Source organism: Tamandua tetradactyla, chromosome 8 (genome assembly GCF_023851605.1).
Source record: "Tamandua tetradactyla isolate mTamTet1 chromosome 8, mTamTet1.pri, whole genome shotgun sequence".
Taxonomy (NCBI): Eukaryota; Metazoa; Chordata; class Mammalia; order Pilosa; family Myrmecophagidae; genus Tamandua; species Tamandua tetradactyla.
In genome coordinates, this window is record NC_135334.1 from 20,590,683 (window position 1) to 20,615,467 (window position 24,785).

At 41.4% G+C, this 24,785-nt stretch overlaps 1 long non-coding RNA gene across 3 annotated transcripts in view; it reads left to right on the plus strand.

Annotated features, from left to right (window-relative positions):
- Positions 1 to 24,785, plus strand: part of LOC143644111 (uncharacterized) — a 44,975-nt gene that overhangs the window by 9,001 nt on the left and 11,189 nt on the right. The window contains exons 2-4 of one of the 3 annotated variants that reach the window (XR_013156517.1): positions 12,320 to 12,421; positions 22,591 to 22,774; positions 23,293 to 23,370. This is a non-coding gene — a long non-coding RNA (uncharacterized LOC143644111). Of the gene's footprint in view, positions 1 to 12,319; positions 12,422 to 22,044; positions 22,107 to 22,590; positions 22,775 to 23,292; positions 23,371 to 24,785 lie in introns of all 3 variants that reach the window. The other 2 variants (XR_013156518.1, XR_013156519.1) reach the window with 2 other exon arrangements.

Genomic DNA, 24,785 nt, shown 5'->3' on the forward strand with positions numbered 1-24,785 from the left:
TGCCTTCAAGTTTTTTTTTTTTTTTTGCTGTTGTCATTAGGTTCCAGAAGTTTAATTATGATTGTCTTGGCATGGATTTCTTTGGGTTTATCATATTCATTCAGCTTTTTTAATCTGTGGTTTTTTTTTTTTTTTTTTTTTTTTTTAATTTATCTTTTTTTTTTATTAATTAAAAAAAGAATTAACAAAACAATTAGAAATCATTCCAATCTACATGTACAATCAGTAATTCTTAATAACATCACATAGTTGTATATTCATCATTTCTTTGTACATTTGCATTGATTCAGAAAAAGAAACAAAAAGACAACAGAATAAGAATTAAAACAATAATAGAAAGAAAAAAAAACAAAAAAAAACAAAAACAAAAAACCTATACCTCACATGCAGCTTCATTCAGTGTTCCAACATAATTGCATTACAATTGGGTAGTATTGTGCTGTCCATTTCTGAGTCTCCACATCCAGTCCCGTTGCACAGTCTGTATTCCTTCATCTCCAATTATCCCTTCTCTTTTTTTTTTTTTAATTAACGGAAAAAAAGAAATTAACCCAACATTTAGAGATCATACCATTCTACACATGCAATCATTAATTCTTAAGATCATCACATAGCTGCATGATCATCATTTCTTAGTACATTTGCATTGGTTTAGAAGAACTAGCAACATAACCGAAAAAGATATAGAATGTTAATATAGAGAAAAAAATAAAAGTAATAATAGTAAAATCAAAACAAAACAACACAAAACAAAACGAAAACCTATAGCTCAGATGCAGCTTCATTCAGTGTTTTAACATGATTACTTTACAATTAGGTATTATTGTGCTGTCCATTTTTGAGTTTTTGTATCTAGTCCTGTTGCACAGTCTGTATCCCTTCAGCTTCAATTACCCATTGTCTTACCCTGTTTCTAACTCCTGCTGAACTCTGTTACCAATGACATATTTCAAGTTTATTCTCGAATGTCCGTTCACATCAGTGGAGCCATACAGTATTTGTCCTTTAGTTTTTGGCTGGATTCACTCAGCATAATATTCTCTAGGTCCATCCATGTTATTACATGGTTCATAAGTTTATCTTGTCTTAAAGCTGCATAATATTCCATCGTATGTATATACCACAGTTTGTTTAGCCACTCTTCTGTTGATGGAGATTTTGGCTGTTTCCATCTCTTTGCAATTGTAAATAATGCTGCTATAAACATTGGTGTGCAAATGTCCGTTTGTGTCTTTGCCCTTAAGTCCTTTGAGTAGATACCCAGCAATGGTATTGCTGGGTCGTATGGCAATTCTATATTCAGCTTTTTGAGGAACCGCCAAACTGCCTTCCACAGTGGTTGCACCCTTTGACATTCCCACCAACAGTGGATAAGTGTGCCTCTTTCTCCGCATCCTCTCCAGCACTTGTCATTTTCTGTTTTGTTGATAATGGCCATTCTGGTGGGTGTGAGATGATATCTCATTGTGGTTTTGATTTGCATTTCTCTAATGGCCAGGGACATTGAGCATCTCTTCATGTGCCTCTTGGCCATCCGTATTTCCTCTTCTGAGAGGTGTCTGTTCAAGTCTTTTTCCCATTTTGTAATTGGGTTGGCTGTCTTTTTGTTGTTGAGATGAACAATCTCTTTATAAATTCTGGATACTAGACCTTTATCTGATATATCATTTCCAAATATTGTCTCCCATTGTGAAGGCTGTCTTTCTACTTTCTTGATGAAGTTCTTTGATGCACAAAAGTGTTTAATTTTGAGGAGTTCCCATTTATTTATTTCCTTCTTCAGTGCTCTTGCTTTAGGTTTAAGGTCCATAAAACCGCCTCCAGTTGTAAGATCCATAAGATATCTCCCAACATTTTCCTCTAACTGTTTTATGGTCTTAGACCTAATGTTTAGATCTTTGATCCATTTTGAGTTAACTTTTGTATAGGGTGTGAGAGATGGGTCTTCTTTCATTCTTTTGCATATGGATATCCAGTTCTCTAGGCACCATTTATTGAAGAGACTGCTCTGTCCCAGGTGAGTTGGCTTGACTGCCTTATCAAAGATCAAATGTCCATAGATGAGAGGGTCTATATCTGAGCACTCTATTCGATTCCATTGGTCGATATATCTATCTTTATGCCAATACCATGCTGTTTTGACCACTGTGGCTTCATAATATGCCTTAAAGTCAGGCAGCGCGAGACCTCCAGCTTCGTTTTTTTTCCTCAAGATGTTTTTAGCAATTCGGGGCACCCTGCCCTTCCAGATAAATTTGCTTATTGGTTTTTCTATTTCTGAAAAATAAGTTGTTGGGATTTTGATTGGTATTGCATTGAATCTGTAAATCAATTTAGGTAGGATTGACATCTTAACTATATTTAGCCTTCCAATCCATGAACACGGTATGCCCTTCCATCTATTTAGGTCTTCTGTGATTTCTTTTAGCAGTTTTTTGTAGTTTTCTTTATATAGGTTTTTTGTCTCTTTAGTTAAATTTATTCCTAGGTATTTTATTCTTTTAGTTGCAATTGTAAATGGGATTTGTTTCTTGATTTCCCCCTCAGCTTGTTCCTTACTAGTGTATAGAAATGCTACAGATTTTTGAATGTTGATCTTGTAACCTGCTACTTTGCTGTACTCATTTATTAGCTCTAGTAGTTTTGTTGTGGATTTTTCCGGGTTTTCGACGTATAGTATCATATCGTCTGCAAACAGTGATAGTTTTACTTCTTCCTTTCCAATTTTGATGCCTTGTATTTCTTTTTCTTGTCTAATTGCTCTGGCTAGAACTTCCAACACAATGTTGAATAATAGTGGTGATAGTGGACATCCTTGTCTTGTTCCTGATCTTAGGGGGAAAGTTTTCAATTTTTCCCCATTGAGGATGATATTAGCTGTGGGTTTTTCATATATTCCCTCTATCATTTTAAGGAAGTTCCCTTGTATTCCTATCTTTTGAAGTGTTTTCAGCAGGAAAGGATGTTGAATCTTGTCAAATGCCTTCTCTGCATCAATTGAGATGATCATGTGATTTTTCTGCTTTGATTTGTTGATATGGTGTATTACATTAATTGATTTTCTTATGTTGAACCATCCTTGCATACCTGGGATGAATCCTACTTGGTCATGATGTATAATTCTTTTAATGTGTTGTTGGATACGATTTGCTAGAATTTTATTGAGGATTTTTGCATCTGTATTCATTAGAGAGATTGGTCTGTAGTTTTCTTTTTTTGTAATATCTTTGCCTGGTTTTGGTATGAGGGTGATGTTGGCTTCATAGAATGAATTAGGTAGTTTTCCCTCCACTTCGATTTTTTTGAAGAGTTTGAAGAGAATTGGTACTAATTCTTTCTGGAACGTTTGGTAGAATTCACATGTGAAGCCATCTGGTCCTGGACTTTTCTTTTTAGGAAGCTTTTGAATGACTAATTCAATTTCTTTACTTGTGATTGGTTTGTTGAGGTCATCTATGTCTTCTTGAGTCAAAGTTGGTTGTTTATGTCTTTCCAGGAACCCGTCCATTTCATCTAAATTGTTGTATTTATTAGCGTAAAGTTGTTCATAGTATCCTGTTATTACCTCCTTTATTTCTGTGAGGTCAGTAGTTATGTCTCCTCTTCCATTTCTGATCTTATTTATTTGCATCCTCTCTCTTCTTCTTTTTGTCAATCTTGCTAAGGGCCCATCAATCTTATTGATTTTCTCATAGAACCAACTTCTGGCCTTATTGATTTTCTCTATTGTTTTCATGTTTTCAATTTCATTTATTTGTGCTCTAATCTTTGTTATTTCTTTCCTTTTGCTTGCTTTGGGGTTAGCTTGCTGTTCTTTCTCCAGTTCTTCCAAATGGATAGTTAATTCCTGAATTTTTGCCTTTTCTTCTTTTCTGATATAGGCATTTAGAGCAATAAATTTCCCTCTTAGCACTGCCTTTGCTGCGTCCCATAAGTTTTGATATGTTGTGTTTTCATTTTCATTCGCCTCAAGGTATTTGCTAATTTCTCTTGCAATTTCTTCTTTGACCCAGTCGTTGTTTAGGAGTGTGTTGTTGAGCCTCCACGTATTTGTGAATTTTCTGGCACTCTGCCTATTATTGATTTCCAACATCATTCCTTTATGGTCCGAGAAAGTGTTGTGTAAGATTTCAATCTTTTTAAATTTGTTAAGACTTGCTTTGTGACCCAGCATATGGTCTATCTTTGAGAATGATCCATGAGCACTTGAGAAAAAGGTGTATCCTGCTGTTGTGGGATGTAATGTCCTATAAATGTCTATTAAGTCTAGTTCATTTATAGTAATATTCAGATTCTCTATTTCTTTGTTGATCCTCTGTCTAGATGTTCTGTCCCTTGATGAGAGTGGTGAGTTGAAGTCTCCAACTATTATGGTATATGAGTCTATTTCCCTTTTCAGTGTTTGCAGTATATTCCTCACGTATTTTGGGGCATTCTGATTCGGTGCGTAAATATTTATGATTGTTATGTCTTCTTGTTTAATTGTTCCTTTTATTAGTAGATAGTGTCCTTCTTTGTCTCTTTTAACTGTTTTACATTTGAAGTCTAATTTGTTGGATATTAGTATAGCCACTCCTGCTCTTTTCTGGTTGTTATTTGCATGAAATATCTTTTCCCAACCTTTCACTTTCAACCTATGTTTATCTTTGGGTCTAAGATGTGTTTCCTGTAGACAGCATATAGAAGGATCCTGTTTTTTAATCCATTCTGCCAATCTATATCTTTTGATTGGGGAATTCAGTCCATTGACATTTAGTGTTATTACTGTTTGGATAATATTTTCCTCTAACATTTTGCCTTTTGTATTATATATATCATATCTGATTTTCCTTCTTTCTACACTCTTTTCCATATCTCTCTCTTCTGTCTTTTTGTATCTGACTCTAGTGCTCCCTTTAGTATTTCTTGCAGAGCTGGTCTCTTGGTCACAAATTCTTTCAGTGACTTTTTGTCTGAGAATGTTTTAATTTCTCCCTCATTTTTGAAGGATAATTTTGCTGGATATAGAAGTCTTGGTTGGCAGTTTTTCTCTTTTAGTATTTTAAATATATCATCCCACTGTCTTCTAGCTTCCATGGTTTCTGCTGAGAAATCTACACAAAGTCTTATTGGGTTTCCCTTGTATGTAATGGATTGTTTTTCTCTTGCTGCTTTCAAGATCTTCTCTTTCTCTTTGACCTCTGACATTCTAACTAGTAAGTGTCTTGGAGAACGCCTATTTGGGTCTAATCTCTTTGGAGTGCGCTGCACTTCTTGGATCTGTAATTTTAGGTCTTTCATAAGAGTTGGGAAATTTTCAGTGAAAATTTCTTCCATTAGTTTTTCTCCTCCTTTTCCCTTCTCTTCTCCTTCTGGGACACCCACAACACGTATATTTGTGCGGTTCATATTGTCCTTGAGTTCCCTGATACCCTGTTCAAATTTTTCCATTCTTTTCCCGATAGTTTCTGTTTCTTTTTGGAATTCAGATGTTCCATCCTCCAAATCACTAATTCTATCTTCTGTCTCTTTAAATCTATCATTGTAGGTATCCATTATTTTTTCTATGTTTGCTACTTTATCCTTCACTTCCATAAGTTCTGCGATTTGTTTTTTCAGTTTTTCTATTTCTTCTTTATGTTCAGCCCATGTCCTCTTCATGTCCTCCCTCAATTTATCGATTTCATTTTTGAAGAGGCTTTCCATTTCTGTTCGTATATTCAGCATTAGTTGTCTCAGCTCTTGTGTCTCATTTGAGCTATTGGTTTGTTCCTTTGACTGAGCCATATTCTCAATCTTTTGAGCGTGGACAGTTATCTTCTGCTGCTGGCGTCTGGGCATTTATTCAGTTTTCTCTTGGTGTTGGACCCAGCAAGGTTGTAATATTTTTCTGTGAAATCTCTGGGTTCTGTTTTTCTTATCCTGCCCAGTAGGTGGCGCTCGTGGCACACGTTTGTCTGCGGGTCCCACCAGTAAACGGTGCTGTGGGACCTTAAACTTTGGAAAACTCTCGCCGTCCTGGGGGTTCGCTAGCCGAAACGGCTTGAGCCGGCCCGGGGTCCGAACGCAGGGAGGGTTGCTGGTCGCTGCAGCCAGGGAAAGAGCCCGTCCGAATTTCCTAGTCGGCCCTGGGCAACAAGCGTGGCGGGAGGGCGCCAGCGGCAGCGGCCCGCCCGAGAGAGTGCACGTTTCCCCAGGAGTCACGGGTTTGGAAGGGGCCTCCCCCACCCGTCACCGTTCTCCGCGGCCTGGGGGTTTCCGATCCAATTCTCTCAGTTGGTCCGGGGGCTGCGCGTGGTGTGGGCGCCAGTCGCCTTGGTTTCAGGGGACCGCCTCTCCAATTCTCCCAGCCGGCCCGGGAAGGGGGAAGGGAGTAACTCCGGCCGCTTCCCGCCCCGCCCGGTAAGGCCCGCGCGCCTCGGCGATCTCACCCGAGCTGCTTCTCTCAGCCAGCCAGCCGTTCCAGGATGGGGTACGCTGTCTTTTTTATCTCTGTTGTGGCTTTGGGCGCTTTCTGTATCGTTTCTACTCCCCTAGTAGGTGTCCTGGAGAAGAAACTAAGATCCGCGCGTCTTACTAAGCCGCCATCTTCCAGGAAGTCTCCTTAATCTGTGGTTTTATGTCTCTTGCCAGATTTGTAGTTTTCAGTCATTACTTCTTGGAGTACTTTTTCAGCCCAACTTCTTTCTCCTCTCCTTGGACTTAAATGACACAAATGTTAGACTTTTTGATATAGTCCCAAAGAGTCCTCAGGCAGTATTCATTCTTCACTCTATTTTCTCTATGTTGTTCGTATTGGATAATTTCTATCATCCTGTCTTCCAAGTCTCTATAATTCCCCCTATCTCCTCTATTCTGCTATAGAGTTCATCCACTGAGCTTTTTACTTTGGTTACTGTATTTTTCAGTACTGATGTTTCCATTTGCTTCTTCCTTAGCTTCCGTTTCTTTGCCAAAGAAACATTTTGTTCATTTTTTTCAAATGTGTTTTTAATTACTCACTGAAGCATTTTTATCAACCCAACTTTAAAATATTTGTCAGATAATTCTAATACACTGTCATCTCAGTGTTGGCATCTGTTGATTATATTTTTCCATGCAATTTGAAGTAGTAGTGGGTTCAGCGGCGGCACCCTAAAATATGCACACATCCTATCCCCAAAACCTGTGAATGCTACCTTATTTGGAAAAAGAGTCTTTGAGGTGAGGATTCATCTTGGATCATTCAGGTTGGTCCTAAATCTAATCATGTGTGTCTTTACATGAGCGAGGTAGAGAAGATTTAACACAGACAGACGAGGAGGAAATGTGACCACAGAAGCAGAGATTGGAGTGATGCAGCTACAAGTTAAGAAATCCCAGTAATCAGCAGGAACTGTGATTACTTCAGAAACGGAAGGAGGCAAAGAGTGGAATCTCCCCTAGAGCCTCCAGAGGAGTGTGACTCTGCCAGCATCTTGATTTCATACTTTTAGTCTCCATAACTATTATCTTAAAAGCTTTCTGTCTTACTAGAGAGAGCAGGCTTTTGTTGGGGTGTTTTATATCTCTGCCTACTGGAGTTTCTGGGTTGCTGATTTCTTCAGCTCCAAGTCTGGGATATATGAGCAAAAAGAAAATTGAGAGAACTCTCCCTGTGTCATTCCTTAGGTCCTGCAGTCCCCAGAAGATCTGCTTTCTTCTGTCCACTTTTCAGAGTCTCCTTATGTTTGCTTTATGTATAATGTCCAGGGTTTTCAGCTGTACTTATTGAGAAGAATAGGGAAAGGTATGCTCTAACTTCCCAAAAAGTGAAATTCTCTCTTGTATATTTTCAACAGCTTAATTGATACATAATTCACATACCATAAATTCACACATTTGCCATGTGCAATTCAATGACTTTTAGTATTTTCATAGAGTTGTACAGACATCATCATAGTCAATCTTGGAGCAATTTCATTACCCCTAAAAGGAACAACAGACCCTTAGTTAACAACTCCTCCCCACATTTTCATCTCCCAGCCCTAAGCAACCACTAATCTACTTTCTGTCTCTACAGGTTTGCCTAGTCTGATATTTCATTTAAATGGACCCACATAATATGTGGGTCTTTGGGACTGGCTTCTTCCACTTAACATGATGCTCTCAAGGTTCATCCAAGTTTCAGCATTTGTATCAGTACTTCATTTCTCTCTCTCTCTCTCTTTTTTTGCCAAGTAATATTCCACTGTATGGATACATTACATTTTGTTTATCTATTTACCACTAGAGGGGCATTTAGGTTGTCTCTACTTTTGAACTGTTATGAATAGTGCTGCTATGAACATTTGTGTAAGCATTTTTTGTGTGGACATATGCTTTCATTTCTCTTGTGTATATATCTAAGAATGGAATTGTTGGATCATATAGATTACTCTATGTTTAACCATTTGAGGAACTGCCAGTCCGCTTTTCAAAATGGCTAAATCATTGTACATTTCTACTAGCAGTTGTATGAAGGTTCAAATTTCTTCACATCCATGTCAACACTTGTTATTATCACTATGCTTGTGGGTGTGAAGTGACATCTCATTGCAGTTTTAATTTGTATTTCCCTATTGGCTAATGATGTTGAGCATATTTTCATGTGCTTGATGGTCATTTGTATGAAATGTCTATTCAGATTCTTTGCTCAGTATTTAACTAGGTTGTTTTTGTTTTTATTATTGAATTGTAATAGTGTGGGGTTTTGTTTGTTTGTTTGTTTGTTTTTTGGCATGGGCAGGCTCTGGGAATCAAACCTGGGTCTCTCCAGCTCAGCAGGCTGTAATGATGTTTTATTTACATATTTTAGGTACAAGTTCCTTATCAAAAATATGACTTGTAAAAGTTTTCTCCCACTGTGAGGTTTGTTTTTTTGCATTCTTTGTGGCACCCTTTGAAGCACAAAAGTTTTCCATTTTAATGATGTCCAATTTATCTGATCTTTCTTTTGTTGTTCGTACATTAGGTATCGTAGCTAAGAAACCATTACTTAACTCAAGGTCATGAAGATGTATGCCTATGTTTTCTTTTAAGAGTTTTATAGTTTTAGCTCTTGCATTTAGGTCTTTGATCCATTTTGAGTTAATTTTTCTATATGGTATGGCAGTAGGGATCCAACTTCATTCTATGCATGTGGATATACAATTGTCCCAGAAACATTTCTTGGAAAGACTATCTTTTGCCCATTGAATTGCCTTGGCATCTCTGTTGAAGGCCAATTGACTGCGAATATTAGTATTTCTTTCTGGACACTCAATTCTATTCTATTGCTCTATATGTTCTCTATTATATTTAAGATCTTAGAGGAGGGTCCGTGTGTCATTCATTTTTATATCCCCAGCATCTACTAGAGTCTCTGTCAATGTCTGTTGAACTGAATAGAAGGTGGGAGTGCTTGGCTGGCACCTGGTGAGGGATGCCTGGCAAAGTGCAAGAGGGCAGTGCCAGGCTGTTTTTTTCCTGTGTGAGTGATAGCTGAGACATAGAGAAAGAGGCGTAAGGCATTCACTTTTGTAGAGTATGGGAGAGATATGTGCATGCCCTGTATACTCAAATGGACAATGCAGGAGGGACACCCTAAAGAACTGGGAGTGGGTGATAATATGTTCCCTGCTTGTTATTGCTAAGCAATTTCTGTGAACATTCATAGGCCAAACCTTGCCTGGGCATGTGCAAGGCTCTTCACACACAGGTGGAGCCCTTTTGCAGAGAGTTGCTAATCATGTAAGGATCTCTGGTATATTTCTGGGTTTCTCTTAGACTTTCTCATATTGGCCATTCGCAGCTCTGCTGTGGGCATGGGGTGGTGGGACCCTGGGAAAACGCCTCATTGAGATGTGTGTTACCATCTTTATTATAGACACAAGAAATGCTTGCACCCAGTTTTCAAACCTGTAGACTTTTAGAGAACCTTGGCATCCAGTCTCAATGGAGAGAACAAAGGTGATACAGGTTGGAGATAGCTGGGGGAGGTGAGCTGAGTTTGAGCAGAAGGAAAAGAATGGGGGCAATCATGTGTAAGGATCCTCCAACACCTCCCAAACGGGAGCCAAGTTCGTGCTATTATTTCCAGTGGAGGCCCAGGTGGCATTCTTGCAAGGCAATATCATCAGAAGGCTGAGGAGTGAACAACCCTAATGGTTTTCATTGATCAGGCCTTTAAGCCTTTTAGGAAGTTCAAGTTGGGGCAGGGGTGGTGGGGACCTGGGCAGAGTCACACAGAAGGAGGAGGCTGGGGTGTGGGCTCAGTCTCAGCTCTGTGCAGCCTGCCTAATGGAGGGGGGACCTGAGAGCTGTGTGGACACCAACGCGATTTTCCCTCTGTGCAACTCAGGCCCTGGTCAATATCATCCCTCTGGGCTGTAGAGATGGTTCTGCAAGTCTGGAGTCCAGGAAGCTGGAACGAATCAGATCTCTTACCCCTTTGACGGAGGTTGGCAACTTTCTCAGACTGATTTCTCCAGCCTCTGCAAATGCCTTTGCAAATGCCTTTGCAACATTCTTCCAGATAGTAAGCCTCAGCTGTGGAGAAGATATTTCAGGTCTGCAGATCCTTCTTTCCCACCTCCTTGTCCCTCTCTTGGAGCTTGGTTCATGAGGCACAGGCCTTAGCAATGCCGTCTTACATGTCTGCAGTGCTTTCTGCCTCTCACTGACTTGCAGGTCCTCAGAACCTCATGGCAAACATGCTCACCCAGGAACAGAGAGGTCACATCACTGGTCTAATGACATAGAGCAAATGGGTAAGGCTGCTAGGACCAGAACTCAAGCTATGGACACCTAATTTTCACTTTCCCCAGTACACCCTATTCCTTAGTTGGAATAAATGCTTGAATAACCCTTTCCCGTTTTGTCTCATTCTTCTTCCCTTCACCTCCCTCCTCCCATCCATGGTGCCCAGCAGGGGTGTCTATGAACGGTGGGTGGACTGAGGAGAAAACCTCCTCTGCAAACCTTTCCCTAGGGGCCTCCCCAGCCTGGAAGGGCTTCCACTGTGGTAGAGACTGAATCACGTCCCCCAAAAAGATATGTTCAAGTCCTGTTGGTCCTATGACTGTGATCCTATCTGGAAATAAGAGCTTTGAAGATGTCATCAGATAATATGGGGCCAAACTGGATTAGACTGGGCCGTAATCTGGCATGACTGATGTCCTTTTAAAACGAGGGATTGGACACAGACACAGAGAGAGGGTAGCCATGTGACAGAGGCAGAGCTTAAGTTATGCCACGAACTGAAGAATGGCCATGGATTGCCGGCAAACCATCACCAGAACCCTAAAGACTTCAGAGAAAGTGTGGCCCTGATGACACTTTGATTTAGACTTTTGTCCTCCTAACCTGAGAAACAATAAATTCCTTTTGTTTTAAGTTACCCAGAATGTAGCACTGTCACAATAACATAGGAAACTATGACAGCCTGGCAATATTTGAGACAATGAGAGCAATGAAAGAATAAATAATGAGTAAAATTGATTGCAAAATCTTAAACAAATAAATATCCATCAGAACATAGTGATATATAAATAAATAAGTAAATAAATAATCAACGAATTGAGAACAAGAGAAAGACAAACTCGTTTACGACAACTGGAGGTGCCTATTGAACCAACCCCTTACTCAGGAAATCAGTAATTACAAAGACAGAATTAAACCTTTACCCTGTCTTTTTAGAAGGAATTGTAGTGAATTCCTGTTGATGGAGGAAAACTCTTCTTTGTGAGGAACATCAGCCAATAAATAGAGGAGGGATGATAGAATCAGAAATTCATCATTTCACAATATCTCAAGACACAATGAATGGAGGCAATAATCATCAATAAATATTAAAACCTTCAGGTGATAGGTTGTGGAAGAATAAGATATTCTAGGGTGTCACACAGCACTACCCCACAAAGTACTTGCTGATTCCCTAGGGAATATGAACATTTACAATGGCGAGAACTGGCAGTCCCACCAAGTGATCAAAATTAGTGGAGCCACTTGACATTATATGCCTTCTGGTGTAATAAAATGTGATGCTTGTAGCATCACCTATAAGTATGAGTTATCTATGGTTGCATTACAAAATACCCTAAAATTTAGGCTTAAGGGCGGGCCATGGTGGCTCAGCAGGCAAAAATGCTCACCTGCCATGCCAGAGGACCCGGGTTTGATTCCCGGTGCCTGCCCATGTAATAAAAAATAAATAAATAAAATAAAATAAATAAAATTTAGGCTTAAGTCAACAAATATTTGCTATCACACAGTTTCTGTGGGTCAGGAATCCAGGTGCAGTTTATCTGGGTACCTAGATATACTAGGTATTCATGCTGTTGACACGTGGACCTCTCCACAGGGCTGGACGTGGCAGCTGGCTTCCCCCAGGATGAACAATGTAAGAGAAAGTGAGAGAGAGAGCCCAAGGGATATATTCTTCGACCATATTCTAGCTTCAGAGGTGAGTCACAAATTTCAGCCCATCTCCAAGGAGAGAGGATTACAAGGAAACAAACCCCAGAAGCCAGCAATTATCGGGAACCATCCTAGAGGGTGCATACCACAGAGATATTCTTACCAAAAATCTTTAACTTGAATCTAATCAAACTCAAGATCTAACTTCCAGTTTTCAGAAAATACAGGGAGTAAAGGGACACGTTAAACAACATCATAAGGAAATAATTAAAGATGTCTAGAGAATAGGGTAATCTTACAAGACAACCAGCTTGATTTCTTCAAAAAAGTCAATGCCATGTCAAAAAAAGTGGATGGAATAGTTTAGATAAAAGAGGCAAACAGATCTAACAACCAAATGTAATACATGACTTTGGACTGGAGTCTGGTATTAAAAAGTACCGATAAAAGACATTTCCACCATTGTGGAAACTTGAATATAGACTGGATATTATATGGTATTTGGAAATTATTAATGTTTCTTAGCTATGATAATGGCATTTTGGTTATGTAAGAAAATGTCCTTATATTTAAGAGATACAAGCTTAAGTATGTAGGGGTGAATTCCCTCAATGCCTGAAACTTACACTCAAATGGTCCAGTAAAACACACAGATAAAGCAAAGTTGATACATTGTTAATAGTAGAATGTAGATGGTGGGTATGTGGGTTATTGTTGTATATTGTTCTTTGAATGATCTTGTATGTATGAAAATTTTTGTAGTAAAAAGTTGCGAGAATGACATCAACAAAAGAAAAAATAAAACGTGTACTTCCCCCAAATTAAAAATCTTCATGCATAAAAGGATATTATAAAGAAAGTGAAAGGACAATGTATAAAATGGAAGAAAATATTGTGAATAATACATTGATAAGAGTTTAATGTCCAGAGTATATAAAAAACTTCTACAATGCAACCACAAAAAAAACAAACAACCCAATTAATAAGTGGGAAAATGGTTTGAGTAAACATTTATTCAAAGAAGATACAAAAATGTACAAAAGGCACATGAAAAGATACTCAACATCATTAGTCATTAGGGAAATGTAAATTGAACCACATGAGATGCCACTTCACATCACCAAGATGACTATTACTGAAAAATGGAAGATAATACGTGTTAGAGAGGAGATGGAGAAATTGGATCCCTTGAGCATTGTTGTTGGTAATGCAAAATAGTTCAGCCTCTGTGGAAAACAGCTTGGCAGTTCCTCTAAAAGTTAAACATAAAATTAGCATATGTTTTAGTTTGTTAATGTTACCAGAAATGTAATATACCAGAAATGGGTTGATTTTTATAAAGGGAATTTATTAAGTTACAAATTTACAGTTTTAAGGTCATAAAAATTTCCAAACTAAGGCATCCAGAGAAACGTATCTTGACTCAAGAAACGGCTGATGACGTTTGGGGTTTCTCTGTCAGCTGTGAAGGCACATGGTACTGTCTGTTAGCCTTCTTTCCTGGCTTCTCGTTTCAGCTTCTCCAGGGACGTTTTCTTTCTGCATCTCCAAATGTTTTTGTCTGTGTCAGCTCTGAAGCTTATTCTAAAATAGTTCCCTTTTAAAGGACTCCATTAAGTGACCCACTTTGAATGGTTGGAAACATCTCTCCATGGAAATCACCTAATCAAAATTTCCTACTCACAATTGGGTGGGTCGCATCTCCATGGAAACAACTTAATCGAAAAATCCCACCCAACAATATTGAATCAGGATTGAAGAACATGGTATTTTTAGGGTACACAATTGTTTCAACCCTGTATACCATATGATCCAGCAATGCCATTAGGTAATATACGCCAAATAACTGAAAACAGGGATTCAAACCAGTACATCAGTGTTTATAGTAGCATTATTCACAAAAGCCAAAAGGTGAAAACAACCCGAGAGTTCATTCACATATAAATGGATAGCCAAATGTGGCCTATACACAAAATTGAATATTATTCAGCCATAAAAAGGAATGAAGTTCTAATACATTTACAGTATGGATAAACCTTGAAATTATTATGTTGAATTAAATAAGTCAAACACAGAAGGCCAGATAGTGTATGATTCCACTAATATGAAATATCTAGAATAGGCGAATTCATAGAGTCAGAAAGTAGATTAGAGGTTTCCAGGGGCTGGGGGGTTTTTGCTCATGGGTGCTGGGCTTCTGTCTGAGGTGACGAAAAGGTTTAGTAATGGAATTGATGATAGCACAACATATTAAAAGTAAGTAAAGCTACTTGTGCTGATTTAAAACTGTTATGTATCCCAGAAAAACCATTTCTTTTTTTGTTTGTTTAACATTTGTTCCCCCTATTATTTACTTTTGTTTCATATGTTCTACTCATCTGTTGACAAGGTAGATAAAAGGAGCATCAGACACAAGGTTTTCATAATCACACAGTCACAGTGTGAAAGCTCTATCATTATATAATCATCAACAAGAAACATGGCTACTGGAACACAGCTCTACATTTTCAGGCAGTTCCCTCCAGCCTCTCCATTACATCTTGAATAACAAGGTGATATCTACTTAATGCATAAGAATAACCTCCAGGATAACCTCTGGACTCTGTTTGGAATCTCTCAGTCATTGACACTTTGTCTCATTTCACTCTTCCCCGTTTTGGTGGAGAAGGTTTTCTCAATCCCTTGATGCTGAGTCTCAGCTCATTCTAGGGTTTTTCTCAATCCCTTAATGCTGAGTCTCAGCTCATTCTAGGATTTCTGTCCCACATTGCCAGGAAGGTCCACACCCCTGGGAGTCATGTTCCACATAGATGGGGGGAGGGTGATGAGTTTGCTTGTTGTGTTGGCTGGAGAGAGAGGCCACATCTGAGCAACAAAAGAGGCTCTCTTGGGAGTGGCTCTTAGGCCTAAATTTTAAGTCAACTTGACCTATCCTTTGTGGGGTTAAGTTTCATATAAACAAACCCCAAGACTGGGGACTCAGCTTTGGTTGTCCACACTGCTTGTGAGAATATCAAGAATTCAAATTGGGGAAGTTGAATTTCTCCCTGTTCTCACCATTCCCCAAAGAGGATTTTGCATATACTTTTCCACTCACTGATCGAATCACTCTAGGATTCATCACTCTGGACAAACCAACAAAATCTCATGTCCTACCCAAGATTCCAAGTACTTATGGTGTTCAATCAAGCTATCTACATAAGTTATATTAAGAAATGCACTAGTCAAAATATAAATTTTATACCAAATAAACATTTTTTTTGCTTTAGTCTCACACATAAGGTGAAATTTTAAAATATTAATTACCATCTATTTTCCACACCCTGCAGTAATGACATTCCTTTGTTCTTCCTCATGCAAAAACATTTATAAAATTTGTACATTTATTCACTATTATTATACACTAGGCATTCCTAGATTATACCATCTCAATCTTTAATGTCTAATTTTCTTTTTGATTTCATTTATGTCCCCAGCCCTCCTCCCCCATCATTCTCACATGCAGCTTCATTCAATGTTTTAACATAATTTTATTACAGTTAGATAGCATTATGCTGTCCATTTATGAGTTTTTATATTCAGTCTGGTTGCACAATCTGTATCCCTTCATCTCCAGTTACCCAATATCTTACCCTATTTCTATCTCCTGATGATCTCTGTTACCAACGAAATAGTCAGACCATACAGTGTTTTTCCTTTTATTTTTGGCTAATCTCACTCAGCATAATGTCCTTAAGGTCCATCCATGTTGTTACATACTTCATAACTTTATTCTGCCTTACAGCTGCATAATATTCCATCGTACGTATATACCAGTTTGTTTAGCCACTAGTCTGTTGATGGACATTTTTGCTGTTTCCATCTCTTTGCAATTGTAAATAATGCTGCTATAAACATTGGTGTGCAAATGTCCGTTTGTGTATTTGCCCTTATGTCCTTTGAGTAGATACCTAGCAATGGTACTGCTGGGTCATATGGCAATTCTATATTCAGCTTTTTGAGGAACCACCAAACTGCCTTCCACAGCAGTTGCCCCATTTGACATTCCTACCAACAGTGAATAAGTGTTCCTCTTTCTCCACATCCTCTCCAGCACTTGTCATTTTCTGTTTTGTCGATAATGGCCATTCTGGTGGGTGTGAGATGATATCTCATTGTGGTTTTGATTTGCATTTCTCTAATGGCCAGGGAAGTTGAGCATCTCTTCATGTGCCTTTTGGCCATTTGTATTTCTTCTTATTAAAAGTGTCTGTTCAAGTCTTTCTCTCATTTTGTAATTGGATTGGCTGTCTTTTTGTTGTTGAGTTGAACAATCTCTTTATAAATTCTGGATAAAAACCATGTTCTTTGATCCTAGTCCAATCTTATGGGGGAAGCCATGTTCTTTTTTAAAAACATTTTTACTGTCAAATATAACATATATACAAAAATGCAATAATTTTCAAAGTATATTTTAATGAGTAGCTACAGAACAGATTTCAAAGTTCAGCATTCCATATTTTCAGGTTTTTCCTTCTAACAACTCCAAAACACTGGAAGCTAAAAGAAATATCATTATAGTGATTCAGCAGTCATACTCATTTGCTAAATCTTATCTTCTCTACTATAACTCTTCCTTCTAAATTCTGATCCAATATTGTAGGATGAGACCTCTTGATTATGTTATTTCCATGGAAATGTGACACACCTAATTCTGGGTGTGACCTTTTGATTGGATGTAAATGTGACTCCTCCCATTCAAGATGTGTCTTAATTAGTTTAATGGAGTCCTTTAAATGGGGAAACATTTTGGAGAAAGCTTAGATGCAGACATTTGGAGATGCTTGGAGAACTGGCATAGATGCAGATATTTGGAGATGCAGAGGAAAACTCCAGAAGGATCAACAGGATCTGTGAGAGCGATTTGAAACCAGAATCCAGGAAAGGAGCCCAGTAGATGTTGCCAGGTGCTTTCCCATGAGATGCTAAGCAAGGACCCACAGTACTGAAAAGCCAGAACCTGGAGAGAGCCAAGGGAAGCTAAGAGAAAAAATCCAGCATTTGCCTCAGAGAAGCTAAAAAAGTACCAGCAGACACCAGCCATGTGCCTTCCTATGTGACAGAGGAAACCCAAACACCATCTGGCCCTTTCTTTGAAGTCAAGGTATCTTTCTGTGGATGCCTTAGTTTGGATGTTTTTAAGGCCTTAGAACTGTAAACTTGTAACTTAATAAATCCTCTTTATGAAAGCCATTCCATTTCTGGTATATTGCATTCTAGCAGCATTAGCAAACTAAAACAGATTTTGGTACCAGAGAAGTGTAGTGCTGTAGTTTGCAAATACCAAACATGTTGGAATAGCTTTTTAAATGAATAAGGGGAAGGTTCTGGAGGAATTATGATATGCTTGATAGAAAAGGCCTAAACTGCTTTCAACAGACTGTTTGTAGAAGTGTGGACTCTAAAGATACCTCCAATGAGGCTTTAGACAGAAATAATGAATATGTCATTGCCAGTGGAAGAAAGGTGGCCCTTGTTTTAAAGTGGCAGAGAATTTAACATAATTGAACACTGGTTTTGGATTGAAGTCAGAATTTGAAAGTGATGAGCTGAGATCCTTAAATGAGGAAATTTTAAAATTAAATGTGGAAAATGCAACCTGGCTGCTCCTTGTGACTTACAGTAAAATGTGACAGAAAGGGATAAGTTGAGAACTGAACTCTTGGGTACAAAAACGAAAACAACAGAAATTGATGGCCTGGAAAATTTGGGGCTTCCTGAAAGTAAGACCCAGAGAATTATGCCCCATGTGAGTTTTTTCCCAAACATGGAACCAGTCAGCCATTTCAGAAAAAGCCAGGATTGGAAATTGAGTTATCTAGAAAGGATGTGTAGAAAGTCCTATTGTCTGATGGTTCAATTCCTATATGCTATATGCTAAACCATCTTTTTTTTTTTTTTTCTCGATATCTGTATAAATGGATCTACTGCTAGTCTGGACTAAAAGGGACAGATTGAAGGGAAAATAACTACAAAGGCAGAACCACGGAAGCTAAAGTCTGAAGCCAATAAACCTTGGGCCAGGAGAGTGGATCCACCCATCCACATGGAAAGGTTAAATTTGCCCCAAAGGCAGAAAGCAGGCCTTCCACTGAGATGTTCAGGAAGGATTCTGGTGCCCCATGCTTCAGAGAAGGTAAAGCACATTTCTCAGGGATTGCAGACAGCCTCGCTTCCACCGCTGTTCTGAGGAGGTTGAGCATATACCCCGGAGCTGGAAGAGAGGCAGTGCAACCCCAATTCTTGGAGAAGATGGAGTCAAGAAAAAGGTGATTTCCCCAAAGTTTCCTAAGTTTGCAACCCTCATCTCAATGTTTGGAGAGAATAAGGCCACTGCATAAGTCTTTAGAGAGGATGGGACTCCCACTCTCTGAAGTCCCAAGGAGGAAGCATCATTCTATAAACGACTCTCAGTCTTTGAAATCTAATAGAGTTTGCCCTGCAGGTTTTCAGAACTTTTTGGGTCCAGTGACCCCTGTTTTCCTTTCTATTTCTCCCTATGGCAATGGGAATGTTTGTCGTATGACTGTCCTTCCTTTGTGTATTGGAAGCAGATAAATTGTTCTGAGTTTCACAGGTCAACAGCAGAGAAGAATTTTTGCCTTAGAACAGACCATGACTGTAACTGACTTTGATGAGATTTTGTACTGTTCTGACTTTGTATCATATCTGTATTGTTACTGAAATGGCTTAAGGCATTTGTGATATTGTGATGGATATTGTGTATTTTGTATATAGAAAGAAAATGTCATTTGGGGGTCCAGAGAGTAGAATGTGTTGGTTTGAAACTGTTATGTACTCCAGAAAAGCCATGTTCTTTTAATCCTAGTCTTACCTTGTGGGAGCAGCCATGTTCTTTTAATCCTCATCCAATATTTTAGTAAGAGGCCTCTTGATTAGGTTGTTTCCACGGAAATGTGACATACCCAATTGTGGGTGTGACCTTTTGATTAGATGGAGATGTGAGCCCACCCAATCATAGTGGGTCTTAATTAGTTTCCTGGAATCCTTTAAAAGAGGAGACATTTTGGAGAAAGCTTAGAAGACCTTTGGAGATGTTTGGAGAACCAACATAGATGCAGATGTTTGGAGATACAGAGGAAAGCCAGAAGGACCCACAAGATCTGTGAGAGCTATTTGAATCCAGAAGCCAGGAGAGGAGCCCAGCAGACACTGCCACGTGCCTTCCCACGAAATGCTAAGCAAAGATCCATAGTATTGAAAGCTAGAACCTGGAGAGAGCCAAGGGAAGCTGTGCTGGTTTGAAAGTATTATGTACCCTTAGAAAAGCTATGTTTTAATCTTGAGCTAATACTGTGGAGCAGCCATTTCTTTTCATTCTAACTCAATACTGTAGGTTGGAAACTTTTGATTAGATTGTCTCCACAGAGACAATTGGGTGTGATCGTTTGGGTGTGATCTTTTGATTAGATTGAGATGTGACCCCACCCATTCTAGATGTGTCTTGATTCGTTTACTGAAGTCCTTTAAAAGAGGAAACGTTTTGGAGAGATTTCAGAGCACACAAGCCTACAGAAACGACAGAAATAATAGAGCAGATAGAAACTTCAGAGCATAGCTGACAGGCAAAGAACAGAGACACGGATGTTTGGAGGTGCTTGGAGCCCAGCAGACATCGCCAGGAGATGTTCAGCAAGCCAGAATCTGGAGAGAGCCAAGGGAAGCCAAGAGATGAAAGCCAGCCCCAGAGAAACAAAGTGAGGAACCCTGACAGGAACAGAGGCTGAAAGCCTCTGGAGCAGGGGGCCAGCAGATGCCAGTCACACAGTCACATGACTACCCAGCTGACAGAGATGTTCTAGACAAAATTAGCCTTTCTTGAATGAAGGTAGCCTCTTCTTGGTGTCTTAACTTGGACACTTTCACTTCCTTAGATCTGTAACCTTGTAACTTAGTAGATTCCCCTTTTGTAAAAGCTGTTCCAGTTCTGGTATATTGCACTCCAGCAGCTAGCAATCTAACACAGAAGCTAAGAGAAGCAATCCAGCATTTGCCCCAGAAAAGCTAAAAAAGGACCAGCAGACACCGGCCACATGCCTTCCCATGTGACGGGGGAAACCTGGATGCCATCCAGCCCTTTCTCAGAGTCCAAGTATCTTTCTGTGGGTGCTTTAGCGTGGATATTTTTAAGGCCCTTGAATTCTAAACTTGTGACTTAATAAATCCCTTTTATAAAAGCCATTCCATTTCTGGTATATTGCATTTTGGTAGCATTAACAAACTAAATCCCTACTGAATTGTATACTTAAAATGGTTAAAATGGCAAAAATGATGAAATTTTTAAAAATTTTAAGAGGGACAAAGCTCCAGGCTTCTGGCACCCCCGTTCTCAGACCTTGAAGAATAGGCCCCGTTTTCCTCAGCTAGAAGCTTTGTGTTGTCCTGATTCTTCCTTGGTCCTCCATCTTGCTCTAGAAAGGATTTAAGGTGAACTTCTTTCCCCCCTTGCTCCTGGGGTGCCTGAGGGAGGAAGTGGGGGAGAACTGGGCAGGGGCAGAGCTGACCTTGGTGCCCATCTTTGATCACCCGGAGGCCAAGGATGGGGTGAAAATAAGGACAGACCTTGGGTTGGTTCCTGGCTTCTGTGACCTGCATTGGACTTGCAGCTCCGAGCCTGGGCTTCATCAGCTGTCAAAGAGGACGACAGCCTGCCTGGGGGTAAGGGGCAGGGGGCGGGAGAAGGCTGAGGTAGGGAAGCTCAGAGCAGCGTGGGGTCTCTCGGGGAACTTTGCCATGATGAGCCAGAGGCAAGAGGTCATCAGGTCCTCTGGTGCTGGTAGGGACCCTGAGGGTGCGGAGAGGGGGCATTCAACCAGCAGGTGCCCGGGGGCTCTGGGCTGCCCTGCCCCACTCTGAAGTGCATGACTGACTGGCAGAGCACTGGCTCAGGAAATCGCTTTTCTTTTTCCTTTCTCACCAGCACTTTCCCTGAAAATCAACCACTTGGAAAACATTTCCAAAGCCTTTTCTATGCGGTGCACCCTGGGATCACAGCAGACGCCCTCTCCTCCCCGCCTCCCCCTCTATCCACCTCTTTCCTGCCCAGCTTTTGTGAGGAGGCGGCTTGGACGGGTGACAAATCACTCAAAGGCTTCCAACGCCAGCCGCTGCTGCCTGCCACTGTCTCTGAGAACAAAGCCACTTTCTTGTGACGGGAAGCCCGTTGGCCTGAGAGATTATATATAGAAGGAAGGAGCCGGAGAGATGCACCCATAGGCGCCTAAGTGCAAAGCCCCAAGGAGTGGATTTGTTTCTCTTTGCCCCAGGAAATCTCCTTGAGCCCCCAGCCAGGGTGGCCACTGGCCCAGCAAAGGCTCCAAAGAGGCTGCTTAAGGAGACTGTCAGTGTCCCCAGCTTCACCCATAACCTAGAAATCCATAAACTGCAGAACACAAATGAATGGGGCCTGGGGACCTCTGCTAAGACACTAAGGAAAGACCAAGCAAGAAGCCAGGGCTGGCCTCTGGGCTAACCTCCTTCACCTTGTGACTTGGGCATACCACTTTTCTCTGGTCCTTGGTTCCTCATCTGTTAAATGAGGGGGTGAGACAAAGAGGCCATTATGATGACTTTCTCAGACCTGCTATAACAGAGGTTCTCAATTTTCAGGATGCATCAGAACCCACTGGGGATGGCTGGCCAACCCTGGAACCCAATCCCTGCCTACAAGGGTTAGCATCTCACTACCAAAGCACTCCCCCAGGGGTTCTGCCACAGCCAGGGTCCAAAGCTAACAAAGAGCTGTCCTGGAAAGCAGCAGGGGGTGGGAAGAGTTCTGGGAAGTGAGGGGGCTGGGAAGCCGGGGTGGGGGTGGGGGGACAGACAGAAACTTTCTTCAAACCTCTGCAATTCCAGAGCTTCCTTTGTGAACCTGTTCGGAGGCCAAGGGTGACCTGAGGGAATTCAGAACCTCCTACAGATTGGATTAAATAGGATGATACTACCAAGCCTGGAGCATTTCCTTTGAGCTCCATAAATTTTCCCCATCCCCACTCCCTTGAGTCCCCCGTTGAGTGGTGGGAGCAGAAAAGGATAGTCTGGGAGCTGAGACATATGGCCAAACACCATAAAATATCTTCCGAAAAGGAAATTGGAAAGAGTGGTGGAGTCTGCAAAAATCCCTTTGAGGTTTCTGGGCTTTTTTCTTTCTTTCAGGCCAGTGACACAATCAGTTTGCCTGATCTGGAGTAAAAGGATTTCCGGTGGGGTGTGCTCTCCATCCTCGGCAAGGTGGGAGAGGTATTAAATTCAAGAGAATGACACTGGACATCTTGGGAGGAGCGTGGGCCACCCAGAGGAGGACAGGACTCCCAGCTTCCCCTGAACTTGGCAGGACGAGGTAAAGAGGCAATTTCCCAGCAGGGTTCCCAGCAAAGGCCATCCGGTTGCAGTCTAGATAAGGAGAGCAGATCAGTCCCCCAGCCGGGCTCTGGTGATTAGAGCTCAGGCTCCACCGGAAAATCTCCCAGCATCAATCCCGACATGGACCAGCCTGAGCCATCCTGGGCTTTCAGTAAATCCTAGCCGGGGATCAAGACAGCAGCATCAGGGAGGATTTTAGGGGTGGAGCTGGGGAGGAAGGAGCCAGGCAGACGGAAGAGAGGCAGGAAGGGGTGGGGGGGAGAGTCAGGGAACGGGACCTGTGGGAGGACAGGCTTTTCCTCTGTTCTCCCTGCACCCCCTTCCTTCTTATCTGGGTCTGACATCCCACCTCATCCCTCCCCAACCTCCCCCTCACCTCCCCGCCTGCATCCTTTCCCTTCCTCAGTACTACCTGTTCAAATCCGTTCCCTCTTCTGGCTCCACATCCTCCGTGCACAGCCATGGTCCTTTCTTAGCCAAGCGTTCATTTTGCAGTTTCTTGAGTCGTCAGGGGACAGACTTAGAGATGAATGAGCCAAGGTCCTCATCATCAAGGAACTCCGCCTCAAGGGGGTGAGTGATGTGTGAACACAGAAACAAAATTAACACACAAAGTTGGGGGCAGGGAGACTCTGGTGGCTGGCAGAGGGCCAGGAAAAGCTTCCTGTGAAAGGGAATTGGCACTGGAGCCCTCCTGGGAGATTAGAGGGCTTCCCAAAGTAGACCTGGTCATCTAGGGAGACAATGCTTGGAAGACGCTCACCTGTGGGAGGAAAAACTAAGGAGAGGTGGAGATGACAAGCTGGGTGGAATGGAGAGAAGGGATGGGGAGAGAGAATGGCAGCTGCCCTGGATTTCTATCATGGGTCCTGGCAGCTGTTGGGGTGCTTGCCACACACGGGATACTTAAGTCTGTGCTGCCTTGAATTGGGCACTACTGATTCCGCTGTTTGACTGAATCTGCCCTGACATTTAGCCCCCAAGGGCTGGGACCACCCTTTCTTTCCACCCCCTTCCCTGCAGTCCTGAGCACATAGATGCGATTTAACAAATTATAGTTGATGGATTTCTTCCTAATTCCTTTTCCTATCCTACGTTGATCATCGCTAAAGCCCTGAGACAGAATGTACGAGGCTTCCCAGTTGTGTAAGCTGTGTCAATCACGGGCCTGTCTGACTTAGAGCTGCTTCTTAAGACCAGCTGCCCACCTCCCCATCCAGGCCACAGCCCCTGCTGCAGGATCAGCCAGAGCGGGCAGGGATTTATGTCTCGTGACTCCGCGCTTCTTGGCCGCAACTCTTCAGGGGACTGTGAGGGGCTGGCTTAAAAGGCTCTACCCAGGATGGGTGGGCTGGGCCCATCAGCTTCTTGCTCATTAGAAGTTGAGCTGGGAAATCCAGAAAGCATCTGACAGTGAGCCCAGAAGCAGAAGCTGAAGCCTGCAAGTGGCCTTGATGTAGAATCTGGGCCTTGATGGGTCAGAAGCCTCCATTACGGATGGGAAAGAGAAGCTGGGGTAGAGTGTGTGTCAGACAAAGGGCCCAGTAGAGGGAAGGCTGTGAGCAGGAGTCCAGAGGAGACGTGGACGGTCAGATGCAGGTGCTGGGAACACCAGAAGGAAGAACCCATGGCCAAGCTGGACCTTGATCTGTATTGACTGTTTACTCCTCACAACTGATCCATGGTAGGTGCTGTTCTCCCGCTTTTCAGATGAGAAAACTGAGGTACAGAGCCATCTAATGGCTTTCCCAAGCTCACACAGCCAGTTAGTGGCAGAGCCAGGATTTGAACCTTACAATAGAGCCGTGTTGAGTCCTGGGACTACATCTCATCTCCTCACCATCCCTTAAGGTCTCTGCACTGGGAGGCTGGACACTGCTGCCAGGACTTCCTTGGGAGTCTGTCTCCTTTCTTTATTATTCTATCTCTCTCCCTAGTCTACATGCCTCATATGCACCCTGAAGCTCATTGGAGGGACTCTCCATCCC